Raw genomic sequence first — 16,492 nt, forward strand, 5'->3', positions numbered from 1 at the left:
CGCCTCTCTCATACGCTCCTTTTTTTAAAATACAAATGAAACCCTATAAATAGTAGGGGAGTTGAATCGTTTAAGGGGGGAGAAAAGAACCGAGCATTTTTCAGAAAGGGGGGAGAAAAGAACCGAGCATTTTTCAGAAAGGGGGGATTTTTTTTTTCGGATGGAAACCTAATCAACGTTAGGCAAGGGAGAAAAATCAACAAAGATTCTGGAACCCAAAAATTCCCTACAAAACCCGAGTTTAATCATTAAATATAGCGAGGATTCCAAAGAGAATGGCCAACGATTACTCTATCTATTGATTGGAAACTTTGTCACTTTAATCGGGTTTTCGAGTTCGAGTGTAGATTCGACACCTCGTTCACTGCACCACGAACAGGTAAAAATTTGATTCTATTAGGACCTGTTCTTCTCCAGTTTTCAGATTCTATGTTCGCATAAAAGAAATCATGTTTTGAGGTCTCGTTGTTATCATTTCCTTCGAATCTGTGCTTACCGTTACTGTTAGGTTGGTTTGAATATTAACACATTTTTCTCTTTTTATGTTTGTTGGTAATATGTGTCTTCGTTTCAACAGGCGTTTGCATTTTTCGTTGATGTTTCTAGGTTAAACTTCCAGTATGAATTCACATGTTTGGCATTCTTGTTTCGTCTAATTAGTTTATAGCACACATTTATGCATTTTGTTTGGTTTGAAGATCACTGGATATCAAGCACATTGTTTATACTTAGGACTAGACAATTGTGTCTGTTTAAGTTCGATATGAGCTTAAGGTTCGGCTTGTTCTGTTTAAGTTGGTTTTAAAATCCTACAGTTGGGTTGCGAGACAATATAATCTATGGGACAATATATTTGGAAACTCCTCCGCTTTCCAACAATAAATAGAATGCCTTAAATCATTAGCTGAGTGTGAATAAGTTTAAATGATGGTATGAGAGTGAATTTTGTTTTGGGTGAATATAGTTTCCTCGAGCGTTACTGGTTTTATTTCTCTTTCCATTGTGTACAGTTTGAAGTAGTTTCATTGTAGAACTGAAACAAAACTCCAGATCTGTCCTTGTTTGAACCTTAAGGATGGTTAATAAAAAATGACTTCTGAACATAGCCTTTGGCATATCTGCTCGTTCCTCATTATGTCGTTTGTTTGCAAGTATTCTTTTGAAACAATAATCAACTAGTGTAGACTGTCCAGGATTAGTCTTTTGTAGGATTAGGTGCTATCATACCTAAATAACTTCCAAGATTATTCCTCTGAATGCATTTGAGTGTTTGGCAGTCTTGACACTAAATGTTGCTTGATTAGATATTGAAAGTTGTTGCCTGGTCCCTTAGAATAATGCCTCCCTTTCCCTCTGGTAAATTTTTGTCTAAGTTAAAGAACTGGCTGTCTCTAAGTGTGATTCGTTAATACTGATCCCATGCAGTTAAAGTTCTTGTATAAAAAATAGTTTAAATGCCCAGTTTAGTTGCTGATCTCGGGAAAGTTGTCTTTTATCCCTAAGAATTTACAAATCTGCTTATTGTGTGTATCCTGGCATAGCTGTGTCATGGGTTGAAGATTTTATTTGACCTCTCGTTCGATTACATATTGGATTCTCCTTTTGACTTCCTTAATCATGATTCAACATTGTTGGCTAGTGTAGGTTGTTGCTCAATTGATATAGGCTGTTATTCAGTTGCTTGCGTAGCTATTAAAACTCTTGGTGTACATCTGATCTGAACATGGATCCATTCTGTTGGTTTAACTGCCTTGCTCATTACATAATACACCTTGTTTTAGTTGAAAGTTGTTGGACCTATGCTGTGAATCTGTCCTGTCTTAATTAAGCTTAGCAAATTCCTTTAAAGCCTCAATACGTTTCACCCTCTAAAACTGGTTACCACCCTCTGCCTAATATAAGTTTGGTTCATCTGAGACTTAATGTGATACATCATGCTACATCAAATTAAATATCTTTGTTCCTTTGAGTGATTTCCCTTGTATATTATCGCTTGCTAGTTCGAATCTGTTTTAAGTCGATAACCACTTGCTTTAACTTTGATTAACACATAGTGACATAACTGGTTCCGGATACGAAAAGGGGCAGTCTCATCCTTGGTCCCAAACTTAGTTTAATACCCAGTTCATTCTCCTCTGAATCTGTGTTTATCCGTTGTTCCCTATATAGGATAACTGAGCCATAATGTTTCGATGATAATCTGTTTGGCTGTTGGTTCTTATGATATTGACTCAAACCCATTTCAAGTTCAGATTTCTCTATTAACTAAAGATATACTTGACGTCTCCCTTTTCTTTTCCCTCTCTGAGAACTGGCTAAAAAAAATCAGTTTTCCTTTCCTTGATGTTGTAGAATCCACTGAACATTTGTTTGAATTTCAAAAATCTGTAAGGGTATCATGGCCAAGCAATTATTGATCTCTCTGTTGCTTTATATTGTATCATGTTTTGTTGGCTTGGCCATATGAATGGGTATACATGAGATATACTTAAATATACACAGAATATATACAATCTGCTATTTTTTTTTTATTTTTTTTTGAGTGCATATTTTACATGTTTAATTTTATTCGTTGATTATATACTAACCCCTTTCTTTCGTTTTATGCATGAACATCGCATACGAGTCCAAGGGGACTCGTCTCCTCCTCCGCACTCAATATTGGGCTAAAAACCCAATAAAATTCTCCTCTCGAGTCAGCCCATTTGCAGCCAAGGAATTCTGGGCCAAAGCCCACTAACAAAACAGACTGTAGCAGCAGTCCATGAAAAAAAATGGATTAAACCCATTTAATTTTATTGTGTGCTTCAGCTTTATTTTATGCTTAACTTGTATTGTTTTGACTAACACTTTATCTTACTCTTATTTCTATTTAGCTTAGATGAATTATAAGAGAATTAGCATAGATAGTTTTGGGAATAACGGGTAGTTAATTTAAAGAATACCAATAGTTAATTCCTTAAGATTTCATTCTCTTTTTGTTAGATTATTCATAATATCTACTTTATTAGAATAATAGATTTTCAAATAACATGACTACATATTTGAGTTAGAAGAATCAAGATTCACCCTTACTACTTTAGAAATTTAAAACATTACATATTTGATACTAATGCTAACTCGTTTAAGAAATAAAAAGGTAAACTAACTCAACGAATGACTCTTTCAATTTAGTTTCCTTCCAACACATATTTGTCTAGAACAACCTTTAAAACTTTTGTTAAATAACCCTTTCGAATTTTAGTCATTTCCTTCCAATTTAAACATTACATGCCCATTTTTCAAACTAAATTCTTTATGCAACTATTATTTTTCTTAAAATCTTATTGTCACACCCCTTTTTAACCCGGAGGTTAAAATAGAAGTACGACATATTGGAGATTCCCAGTTTTTGTTTGTTTGATTTGTTTTAAGGAGTCGCCACCTAATTATTTATGGTGAATTAGGACACCCAAAGTTTATTAAAGTTATGTTTAAAGTTAACTCTGTTTAAGATTTGCGAAACTTAAGATTCTAGGTAAGGGTTCAATTAGTCTAAAGGGAAGGTATTAGGCATCCTTTAAGACCCATTAACAATGGTTAACCGACCGGACTAAAATTTAATTAGGCTAAGTGTAAATATAGTATTCTAGAAAAAGAAAGTAGTTTTGTAAATATAGCTAAAATTACAGATAAGAATGCTGTTTAAAATAGGATTTGTAGAAGATAATAATTTGTACAAAAGAGTACTTTTAATGCTATTTTGAAATACGACTTATAAATGTTGTTAAGGTTTTAATAATAGTGTTGTTTAAAATAATATTTGTAAAAAAATGTAGTGATTTAATAAAAAGAGTTTAATTATAAATAAACCGAAAGAAACGGAATGAATATATTCATATATATTCCGAATAGGAGTTGCGCCAACTAGCAAATTAAAATGTATTTGTAAAGTTATTGTAAGATTAATATTAATGTTTTAACAAAGGTGTCGTTCTAAGATAAAGAGAGTAAATGTTGATTCTTTTTAACTCAAATATATAGTCATGCTATTTAAAAATTACTCCAAATAAATGTTATAGATACTATATAAGTAGTTTAGAACATAAATAGAAGTGAATGTGACTTGTGGAATTAACTACTCATTATTAAACTAAAACCCTTAATGTCACTAAGGTTTATTTAATCTAGTAAGGCAAAAAATAAAATGATAGTCATACAAGGCAAATAAATACACAACCATAAAAATAAGGAAGAGAGAAAAGGTTAAATGGATCTAGCCCATTTATTAAGGCCCAATTGCTGCGGACTGTTCACGTTATCGGGCTTCAGCCCGGTAAACTCCCTTATATGGCCGCTACGGACCGTTCCTGTATGGGGCTGACTCGAGAGGAGTTGTGTTGGGCTTTAGCCCAACGCCAAAATGCGGAAGGAGATGATGAGTCGCTTGGACTCATATGCGAGATGCCATGCATAAAACGAAAAGAAAATGATTAGTATGCAATCAATGGATAATGTTAAACATGTAAGATATAAACTCAAACAAATCGGCAGAGCGTATATATTCTATGTATATTTGAAGTATACCTTATGTATACATAGGTATACAACCTCACTGCCTTAACAAAATTGAAGCAATTGTAGATGCATTGAAAATATTCTAACCAGCTGATTATGCTAAACACAGAAAACTCAATTATGGATATTTCGAAACCGTAGCAGCTAGGCTTAACACTGCATTCTCATCAAATGAAAGCATTTGTTTCCTTTTAAAACCAGTGGTTCACTTAGTATAGTATTGACATCATATTATGGCAGCCAAATGCAACAAGTTTCATCAAGGCATCAGTAGTATAGTTTTCTGTTTTAAGAAAGATTTCAGCACACCTAATTGGTTAACAAATTAAGACAAAAACACTGCTTAAACTAAATAAATAAGTATGGGAGAACCTGCTATATTGTCAAGCATTTTAGACTGATAACAGGACCAGTTTCAACAACACATAAAGATTACTAAGCTGGTCATGCTCAACAGACTAAGATAGCAGTAGTTTCAGCTAACCACACACTCATGGAATCAGCAGGTCATATCATGCCAATAACAAGTTAAGACTGCATGAAAAATACTTAAACAATCCCATAAATTAAGGCTACAACATCATTGTCCTAGTTAAACAAACCATGGAGCATATACTGTCGCATAAACAGCCTACCAAACAACATAAAGAATAAAAGAAACAAAACAGCACAATAAATTGAAGTAACAACATTACTTAACATAACTATATAGACACAACTTTAACAAGCTACACCATACAACAGATTAAACAAACGGCATAATAAATTAAAGTAACAACATTACTTAATATAACTAGAAGAGACTACTCATTTTAGAAGGCATGCTCAAATTAAAATCACATAAGAGAAACTTAGAGAGCTTTAGCTTAAATCTAGAGACCTGTGGGAACACTTTTAACTCATTAGCATGTTCCAGACCCAAACATATAGAACAGTAATGTACTCAAACTACCATGCTAACAGAAAACTAAACATTAAGCAACTCAAGGCAGTTACCATGCTAAACTAGGCAAATGACAAGCTTGGACAGTCATATTGAAGTCCTAAAACGTTACCTCAAGTTCATTTTACATGCAGGACTCTTCACAGTGAGTTCATGAAGAGGGCAGATAACCAGATACTTAAATGAATCATGACTATATTAATGTTGTTCAATCAAACATACAGAAGACCAGACTATCCATGAAATAGCATAAGCACACCAGACTTAAATTAGACAAGGACTAACCCCATAACTAGCACCTTCTATCACCAAAGCCATTTATGTTAGTTTAACTAAGTAAACCTCTGAATCTTTTTTTAGACATAAGTTGACGCCTAAACTGATTTAAATAAGTCTAATACAAGCTAATAATTCTCAGCTGTGGCTGAACCAAATACATAGACATGTTCATTCAATTGGCTAGATAACAGAGAAGATTCATATTGAGATTGAAAAACTAGTTATTAGTAGCGTTTGTTATGCGCAAGAGTCAAATATCAGTAGGCAAAACACACAAGCATGTAGTTAATTTCATTACTAACGTAGTCTCGACTAAGGCAGCAAGTGAAACAAAAGAAACTAGGCTATGCCAAGTTAATTTCAGCAACATGATTTGATTAAAACAGTAGAGAAAGCCCAAAGACTATGCTAAACATGTTGATATCCTTATTACTTGACTAAAAGAGTAAATAAAGCGCAAAATTAAACTATTTCTAGAAAACTAATTCATCTGAAAGGGACTTAACGATAGGAACACCCTAATACAAATTGAAGACATCATGTACACAGCTGGGCAATTACTTACTAGCAGACCCGATGTTCATGTTGAATAAACATGGTTGACTTAAATTGAATCGTAATTAGTAAACCACTAGAACGTAGATTGGTCATATAGATTAGCTGAAGTTGGGTGAAGATCAAACGACAAAACCATCAGTCGCAGGGAACTAAAGAAAATTGAACTTAAACTAAGTTAACACACGAACACACAGACACTATTAACTGCTATTAAACTGCAAAATCCAAACCAAACTAAGACATGAACCTACAAACATGATTAAAACTGAACTAAACTAACCAAACCTGACATGCATAATATTCTACATTACTGAACTGAGATTCAGCCAAACTACAACAAACACACGAATACATCAGAAACTTCAGATTTGGAAGAAAACGAACACACTGACCTTTTGTGGGCGCAGTGAAGTGGGTGTCGACGGTCACGAATCTACTCGAACACGACGAGCTCGAAATCGATTAAAGTAACTAAGGCTTCAAATTGGGAATAGAGTAATATGTGGCTATTTTCAGAACGAGGCTATCTTTCGATGAGGATTTCAGTCCCAAATCTTACATTTTTTCAACGGAAGGTTTTCTGATTTTAAAAGAAAATCAAGACTAGAGTAGAAACGAAACTGAAGACTTGAGGATAGGAAACTTGTCTCTCCTCTCAAATCCTGAAAAATCCCCCCTTTCAACCGTTCCACTCCCCTTCTATTTATAGGGTTTCATTTGTATTTTGAAAAAGAAAAGGAGCGTATGAGAGAAGATGAAGGCGTGGCGGACAAGGGTAAGTGGAGCAGAGTGAAGGACAGGCATGGTGGAAGTGAACGTGAGGGAGACGAGGGTGAGGAGCAGAGAGAAATAGTTAGTGGAGGGAACGTGAGGGAGACAGGGGAGAGTGGGAGTAGACAAGGAGGTGAGGGGACAAAGGTAAGTGGAGCAGGTGTGGTGGAAGTGGCAGGTGGCGGAGAAGGCGATGAGAGGTGAGGGAGGAGAGAAGGGAGAGGAGGAAGAGAGAGACGAGGGTGGGAGGCGGACGAAGAAGAGGAAAGAACCCTAGGGGGTTTTTGTTTATTGACCCGGGTCGGGTCAATTTTAAACGGGTATTGGGCTGGTCCATTAGTGTATAAAATAGGTATGGGCTGGTATTTAAAATGTGGGAAATAAGTAATGGGCTGGTCCGTTTGGGCTGAAAATATGGGTTGATATAAATGTAGGTTGGATATTAAAATGTGGGTCGCTTATTCGGGTAGGGAAATAATATCTGTATTTATATTTCGGGTCATGAATTTAGCTGAAAATTGTTGGTCCTTCCTCCGCTATTTTAATTATCTTCGGGCTTCTAATTTAGTGACTAGTACAATATCTATTATGTGAAGATAAATAGTAATTAGTGTATAGAAAGTAAGGATTTTACCGAGTGTTGTCTTGTAATTAATTTGACGAGTTTCAAACCCGAAAACGAAACGATGACTAACCGTTTAAAATTTGTGATAAAGTAATGCTCCTAATGTTGAAAATAAAAGTAGTGACATTAATAGTAGTAGCAATAAAATATTGTGAAAATAGAATATTTAGCTCGTCAATAAATTTAGAAACCCGAGTAAATTAAATAAAGGAGGGACAAAATTGGGTGTCAACACTTATTTTACGTGAATTACTATGTTTTCCTACAAGTATTATTTTAAACAACACTATTATACTTTCGTTTAAAGACTTAACAACATTTATGAGTCGTATTTTAAAATAACATTAGAAGTATTCTTTTATACAAATTATTATCTTCTACAAATCCTATTTTAAACAACATTCTTATCTGTAATTTTAGCTATATTTATAAAACTACTTTCTTTTTCTATAAACCAGACCCCAAGATGTGGGATTTCACTGGGCTGTTGTTGTTGTTGTTGTTTCTTTTTCTATAATACTATATTTACACTTAGCCTAATTAAATTTTAGTCCGATCGGTTAACCATTGTTAATGGGTCTTAAAGGGTGCCTAATACCTTCCCTTTAGACTAATTGAACCCTTACCTAGAATCTTAAGTTTCGCAGACCTTAAACAGAGTTAACTTTAAACATAACTTTAATAAACTTTAGGTGTCCTAATTCACCATAAATAATTAGGTGGCGACTCCTTAAAACAAACAAAAACAGGAATCTCCAATATGTCGTACTTCTACTTTAATCCCGGGTCAAAAAGGGGTGTGACAGGGATTAGATTATTATCAGCATGTGAACAAAAGGGAACTGGTCCGCCAAATGATCTGCCTCGAAATGGGATAACTCCGTTAAAAATTGACAATGGTGAGTGTGCAGCAATGAAATTGAGATACTCAAGTTAGCCTTTCCTATTATTTTATGTATGGTTACATGAGCAAGTAGCTGTTTATGCTGACTTTTGAATTAAAAAAAAATGACAGCCATGTTGGCGTGATTCTTATTCCGGAAATAATTAAGACTTGGAGAATTTTTTGGCTTAAAAGATATATTAAACTGGATCACATATCCTCCATTTCCTGAATTCAACTTTTTAAGTACCCCTAAATTTAGCTTCCAATTTTGGCCCTTCAACCTCATTAGAATATGTTAATTTCACACACTGGAGTCTTTAACGAAATTAGACTTCAGTTTCTACTTCTTCAAATGCAGCATGAAATGTGTCAAGCAGCAACCCAGCACTGAACTTTACGCGTTATAGTCCTTGGAGTTCCATAAAGGAAAAGAAACAAAACTGTCCACTCCACATTTGAACTGTCACTAAAAATGTCTGAAAACAGTTCTATGGGAACTCCATCAGAACACAAGTGTCCTCACTGTCAGGTGTTTTATTTATCATATAGAACATATAACCTTGACAGAAGATACAAAAGACACAAGCGCTGATGCAAAAAAACTAATAAGAATTCCAGTATTGCATGATTGAGAATGTATACAACATTTTGTGAACATAAGCCTTTCCTGGAGTCACAATTGTTGAAGGGAAATTTGGATGATTCACAGCATCCGGGAACCCTTGAGTCTCAAAACATAAGGCTGAATGAGGTTGATACACATATCCACCTTTCCCTTTCTGATTAAGGGAGTTTGCAGTATAGAATTGCACACCAGGTGCAGTTGCTTGTACGTCCATCACTCTTCCTGACTTTTCCTCATGAACTATTGCCACGGGCTTCATTTTTTTCAGTGTTGTCGAGTGCATAGTTGATGTCATATCTATTTTGAAGTTTGTTGATCTGGCTCCCAACTTTACGGGGCTTAAGGAAATCATAGGGTGTGTTCTTGACGGGAGAAATTTCGCCTGTAGGAATGAGGTTCTTGTCTACTGGAGTGATGTGTGATGCAAAGATTTGAACAACGTTGGACAAGATATCGCCACTGTTGTGTCCACCAAGGTTCCAATAAGTGTGTTGAGCCAAGTTAACTGGTGTGGCCTTGTTCAGAGCTTTTGCCTTCATTACCACACTAAGCTTGTAAGGATCTTTCAATGCATAGGTAACTAAGACAAGAAGATCGCCAGGAAATCCTACAAAAGAAAACAATGTATTTTACTCAATTCATAATATTCCATTTAATTACTGTAATAGTCTTGTGGAATAACTAAGCAGATATATTCACCTTCTTTGCCATCAGCACTGTGGTAGTTTAAAGTAATGTGAGGATAGAAACCGTCTTTCTCATACTTGATAACATTCCAAACAACTTTGCTAAATCCTTTAAATCCACCTATATTCTTGAAGTTTTATGTTAGAGGAAGGAAGTTTGTGTATATGGAGGTGAAAGTGGAAGAGAAAGCAAAGGTAAAAGAAAATTGCAGTGAGGATACCGTGCAGCGTGTTTGCACCATCATTGGCGGAAAGCTTATAAAGGGTTCCATTCAAAGTAAATTGAGCTCCACCAATCCGGTTGGCAACCCTTCCAAGTAGGGCTCCAAAAGAATTTGTATCATTCTGCACAAAATTTCTTTCCAATTTAATCCGTATGAAGATTTCGACGTATCAAATGACTCATTCCATAGAGAGCTTGAACTTAAAATGGAACATAATTAAGTTCAAAACTCTTTATCACATGGACTTTAATATAGACTTAACAGCACAACGAGGTGATATAACGAGCTTATCAAAAGTTGATTTCATACCAATGTCAAATAACCTAACTATCTAATCTAAGACCTTTGTGCAATATATGTCGTAGCCGAAAACCTTCATAAATCACTTTCATCAATGTATCCTGAAAGGTGACATTATTAAGTTAAATAGAAACAAACAAACATATAAGAACAAATAAGAAATATGAGCCATAAAGCATCACAACACGGAAGAGGAACATTAGATGCTTCTAAACGAGAATTTTCGTAGTGGCAACAGCTCAGGTAAGCATATATTTTAGTGTGCAGTACGCTAAAACCACGTAGAAACGGAATCATATTTCTGTACTATTACTATGATTGTTGATTTTGTTTCGTCGGAAATTTATTTAGGCCCAATTTTTCACTGAAGAAAAGAAGCCAGAAGAGTTTTTTTAATTACCTAAATTGATGTTCAAGCTAAGGAGAGTTCATTAAATGCAGAGACAATAAAGAATCATAGAATGTATAACTCCAAAGGAGTAGAGAACTTTTTGCTAGTCTAAATTTCCTTTAGTGTACTTCACATTAGTGCATAAGATGGAAGGTTTTAAGTTAGATACTATGGACTAGAGACACGATGTTTGTTAGGAAAGAGCTACAATTAGAAAGTGTCAAATAAAGAAACTGTTAATCACACAATTGATTTGGTTCATAATTGGCTATGAATTTTGGCATGGCACAATTGCTATTGACTTACAGAGAACCACAGTGAAATGTGACAAAATAGAGGGCAAATCCAAGAAAGGAAAGGCAAGAGATATGTTACTCGCTTTCTCTAATCTTTACCTTAATGAGAAAATGAACTAAAAAGTTTCTAGAAAAGAGCAAATTCAGATAGATCACTAAAATAGGACAAACTAACCTTGTATTCCTCAATGGTGTCATATCCCAGAGCAACATCATCTATTTTTCCTGGAAAGGAGCAAGACAAGATAAGACTGATTTCTTCAAGAACTCGCAGAAAACAGTACACATCAAGAAAATTGAAACAGTAACATACGTAAAATTGGAATATGTTTCCCAAAATATGAGATTGATTAGGTAAAAGACACACATACCATTCTTATCAGGAAGAAAAACAGAGATAATTATGGCACCATAATTGGTGACCTTAACAGAGAAATCTCCTTTCTTTATCTCATAAATTCCTATATTTTGCCCTGTAACACTGGTGGCAGCCCACAGTTGAAGAATGAACAAACAGCTCAACAGACTTATAATTTTGGAAGGCATAGTCAACTCTAGTGGTTTTGAGACTTGACAGTGTCCTAGTAACGACTTCTTTAGCCTTAAAATACGTGCATTCCTCAAAATATCATTGGCCTTATTATGAAAAAGTTTTATAACTACACGTGCACAAATCAGAACTTGTCAGCTGCGTGGATATATGGGATAATAACTCACTTGAAATATAAACAATGATGAGTGTTGGTCTTTAAGTTGACAGACAATAGGTTAGCTGGCCGTTTCAATCATTTGAGGCCAAATACATTATTGGTCCCTCACCCTCTGTTTGGATGGTTGTTTCACGTGGTTCATTAATATAAAGTATGGTATAATACAGTATGGTGTTATATTTTATTGTACTATGTCAATGAACACAATGTTTGGATAGACTGTATCGTTTGTTGTGGTTTAATAATGTTACACCTTGGATTTTCACACGTTAAAGTCGCATCATGAGTTAGTCGACATAAGTTCAAAAATAAATTATGTTGAGGATAAAAGGGATTGAGTTTATTAATAAGAATGGTTACAAGAGTCTATAAATAATATTAGTAAGTGACGGAAGATTTGGAGGGTGAATGAATCAAAGAAGCATGAGTTTCGTCAAAAGTCGGCAAGTTGGGAATATGATAACTTGTACTTTTGGGTGACATTAGGAGTGCTCCACATGCTAAGCAAGTAATGATATGAAGTATTTGAATTGTATAATGGTCTCTTGTTAAGTTTGGAAGTCAAACGAGTTGTAATACGAAAGTCGACAAAGGGCGTCGCAAGTTAAGTTTGTAAACTTCACTGAAACTTGGGTCAGATGTCTCGGAGCTTTTCTCTCAATCTACTTGGATTTACGGGGTGATCCACCTACCAAATCGAAATTCTACGAGTCTCGTTTCTAGATCATTTTACCGTTCGTCAATACAACATCGGAGTAGAGAGATATTCGCATTTCCGTCCAAGGACATAAACTGCCGCGAGAACAGTGGACATAGTCGGTGGTCAAAGTTGTGTGTGTATATATATTCACCCCTTCCACGACTTGTCTCTTATATTTACTCTTCCTAAGACCTCCAAACCCTAGAATTTATCCTTAAATACTTCCCCATCAAACACAAGCTAATCAAAGGGCAAATTATACAAGTCTAACACAAGGAACAAGGTAGTTATCTTCGAATCGATAAATTCTCGCTAATTCGATCTTTGGAAGGAAACTTCATCAAGAAGCAATTTATAGTTTGGAGTGATTTGAATAGTTAGAGGTGTGTTTTGATCCCTTTCTCCTCTTCTTAAGCTTTATAAGTGTTTAAACCTAAGAAAATGGAGGGAAAATCCCATATGAATAAGTTATGGTTAAAACTTGAAGCTTCCATGGACATGGCTAAATTGTTGAGTTGGGTTTGTTGTATTGTTTGGAGTTATGATGGTATGGATTGAATCATGGTAGTAAGGAGGAGTATAAAAGTAGGTTTTTGGTAGTGTTTTACAAGAAGCTACACTACAAAAGAGCTTACAAACTCGTGTCTACGAACTGCTCGATAAAATGCCTAAATAAAGATTTTTATTCGCTATTTACTCAAAGTTGATCTCGAATTGTTCGTATCTTGTAGGAAGTCAGTTATAAAGTGTTCGAGGCTTATGGAAATGTGTATAACTTCAATCGACGAGGTATGTAGGGCTTTCTCTTCTCTTTTGTGGCATGACTAGAACTCGACGAACGTTTCATTGATACATTCATTCCGTGAAAACATAAGTCGATCATATTTTTTTACTTGAGCAGCCCTCTACTTCATACATGACTTATATTAAAGTGCTATCCATATTTTCATGTTTCCTTGGTTATTGATTGAAATGTTTTCATAAAACTTGTCAGTCGTATCCTGAAATGGTTAAGCTTACCTCTTCTCCGAAATAGCTTATATTAAAGTGTATTCCCGCATCCTTATCTTTCTTGTCCATCACTTAAAAGATGACAGACCTTCCATTGATATAAGTTTCCACTAAATATGAGATGAATACACTTCCTTGTGATTGACTAATCTTTATTTCATATATGATTGCATCAAACGCCTTTCATGCCTCCATATCTCTTTTGGCCACCGCATTAGGATGTTTCCGCTAAACTTGGATTGATCATATACCATCCGAACGGTTGGACTCTACTTCATATGTAACTCGTACCAAGTATCTTACATGTTCTCCATGTTGTTATCTCTTGAATTGAAAGGTAAAGAATGTAGCGATAATAACGATAGTCGGAGGGTAACGACGATAGGTCACTCTGACTCTTCTTATGATATCTCTTCTGAGGTCAGTCTTTCCTTGCACTTATATATATATATATATATATATATATATATATATGTATTTATTTTCATTACCGAACTGCGCTATAGTGCCGGGTAGGCACTTATATGTGCACCTAGACATGTTTCTTTCTTTACCGAGCAGTGGTGTAGGCGGCCGGGTAGGCACGTAGCTGTGCACCTAGATGTATTTCTTTCTTTACCGAGCCGTGTTGTAGGCGGCCGGGTAGGCACGTAGCTGTGCATTGCCACTGATCAGTTAGGCAGAGATGATGTTATGATGATGAGCTCACCCCACAGAGGGATTTATTATTGTTATATGATATGATATATGCCTCCACAGTGTGGAATGATTTTACGGGCATGCATTTACATTTATGTCATGATTATGGTCGCCCTCAGTGGCCTCGTTCAGAGTTTCAGGTTGTCTCTACATCTTTTCCCAAGTTATCTGTATCTCTTATGCTTATGTTATGTTTATGCTTACTGCCTTACATACTCGATACATCTTTCGTACTGACGCATTTTGTGCGCTGCGATCATGCCCACAGGTACGGTAGACGGATTGTTGTACATTTCTCAATAGGATACCAAAGTTCAGCAGGGATGTTCGCACTCCATTCTCCGGAGTTGCTGGTCAGAGTCATTAAATAGGATGCATGCATATATATAGAGAGAGAGTATGGCTATAGGCACGTCGGGGCCACTGTCCTGACCAATTGATGCATATTAGTGCACTTAGAGGCTTACAGACTATCAGTCATTGTACAGGTATTGTGTTTGGCCTTGCCGGCCTTCTGACTAGTTGTCTTTCTTGGTTGTGGCCTTGTTGGCCCTTGTTATGCATATATGTGTTGGGCCTTTTTTGCTTGCAGGTTGTTATGATATACTTCTTACTATTGTTATTCAGCGGCCTCGTCGGCCTATGATTCACGTTACAGAGTTTAGATATCACAGTTGGTTCGCTCGGCCCTTCGGGTGCCGGGTGCCGGCCACACCCCTAAGGTTGGGGTGTGACAAATAACATTTGTATTGTTTGGTTTGACTGTATGGCACTGTATAATAACTTGTAAGTTTACTAAAATACCCTTAACTCTTAATTAGAAATTAATTTATATATATTAATAAAACTCAGGTAAAGAATAAAATAGGAACTTTAAAAAATACGTAGGTAGTGGGTGGGGTGGTGGAAGGGTGTGTGGTGTAAGGTAGGCGGTTGTGGGATAAGAATGGGGGTAGTGGGTGGTAGGGTGGGGTGAGTGGTTGTAGGGGTGGGGTTAGGTGGTGGGGGTGGGGTGGGTGGTAGGGCGGGGGTAGGGATGGGGGTGAGGGTGAGTGGTAGGGTGGCGCAGGGGTGGGGTGAAGGTGAGTGGTAGGGTGGGGGTGAGTCGTAAGGTGGGGTAAGGGTGGGGTGGATGGTGGGGTATAATGGAGAAATATAATACATAACCACGAAAAAACCACCAAATTCGTGGTTTCAAAAATTGAGACTTTTCATGATCATATAACCATGGAATGAACCACGGGTTTACAACACCATACCACGTAATTTTAAGAATAATGGAAACAAACATAATTTCATAGAAAACCATACATTAATGTACCACGGGAAACCACCATCCAAACAGGGGTTAAAATTACCACCAATTTTCAGTTTGACACTTTAACCGAGCAAGAAAAAGATTGGGCTTTCTTCCCCATCTTGCACACCAGGTCTAAAAATGAGGAGTAGGTGATGGAAATAGCCGGAGAAAGATTAAGTAGGCATTTGGACATAAAAATTTTGATAATTTGAAAAAACAAATGAAGATAACTGGAAAAAATATAATTAAAAATTGAAGTTATGTTTAAACCTACATTTAACTTGAAAAAATATTAATTTTTTGTGAATAAAGATAATTTTTCACGTGAAAAAATGATCAAAAATCACTGTCAAACTTGAATTTCATCTTCAAAACATTTGTGAAAAATCAGCCTAATATATAATCTCAAACATCATATCAATCTATATATAATATAAAGTTAAGCATAGACAAGGTGATGTGACACCTCTCTATGGCCTAGAAACCCATTTATCTTTTTTCTCCTTTTTTTGACATTTTCCCTTCATTTATCTATTCATATTTTATTTTAACAGCCTAAAAGATCTTTAAATTCAATATAATTAATCAACTTTTCACCTCCTACTATAGTTGTCCTCTTCATTAATATGTGTTGATGTTGCATGACGTGAAATTCTTGTGCCAGAAAACGCATGACGCATGACTTGCTTTTCCCAATTCTTGTGCCAGAAAACGCATGACGTGAAATCTCTTTCCGTTCCCTATAATTAATTGTTATTAATAGGTATTAATGTTGCACTACTGGAAATTCTTGCACTCAATAAAATCTTACAAGCTAAGACACAAACAAATGTTCACAAACTAATATATGGCAGCACAACTCCAGTATTTCAAGAAGAGAAGCTTACTCTAAGAACATTGGTGGATCATTCAATCGAAGAAAGCTTTGCAC

The 16,492-nt window shown here is 35.8% G+C and overlaps 1 pseudogene; it reads right to left on the bottom strand.

The window, feature by feature from the left end:
- Window positions 1-8,986: 8,986 nt before the first annotated feature.
- Window positions 8,987-11,720, bottom strand: LOC132622527 (uncharacterized; annotated as a pseudogene).
- Between the last annotated feature and the right edge of the window lie 4,772 nt (window positions 11,721-16,492).

This window comes from Lycium barbarum, chromosome 12 (assembly GCF_019175385.1).
Source record: "Lycium barbarum isolate Lr01 chromosome 12, ASM1917538v2, whole genome shotgun sequence".
In the NCBI taxonomy this organism is placed as follows: Eukaryota; Viridiplantae; Streptophyta; class Magnoliopsida; order Solanales; family Solanaceae; genus Lycium; species Lycium barbarum.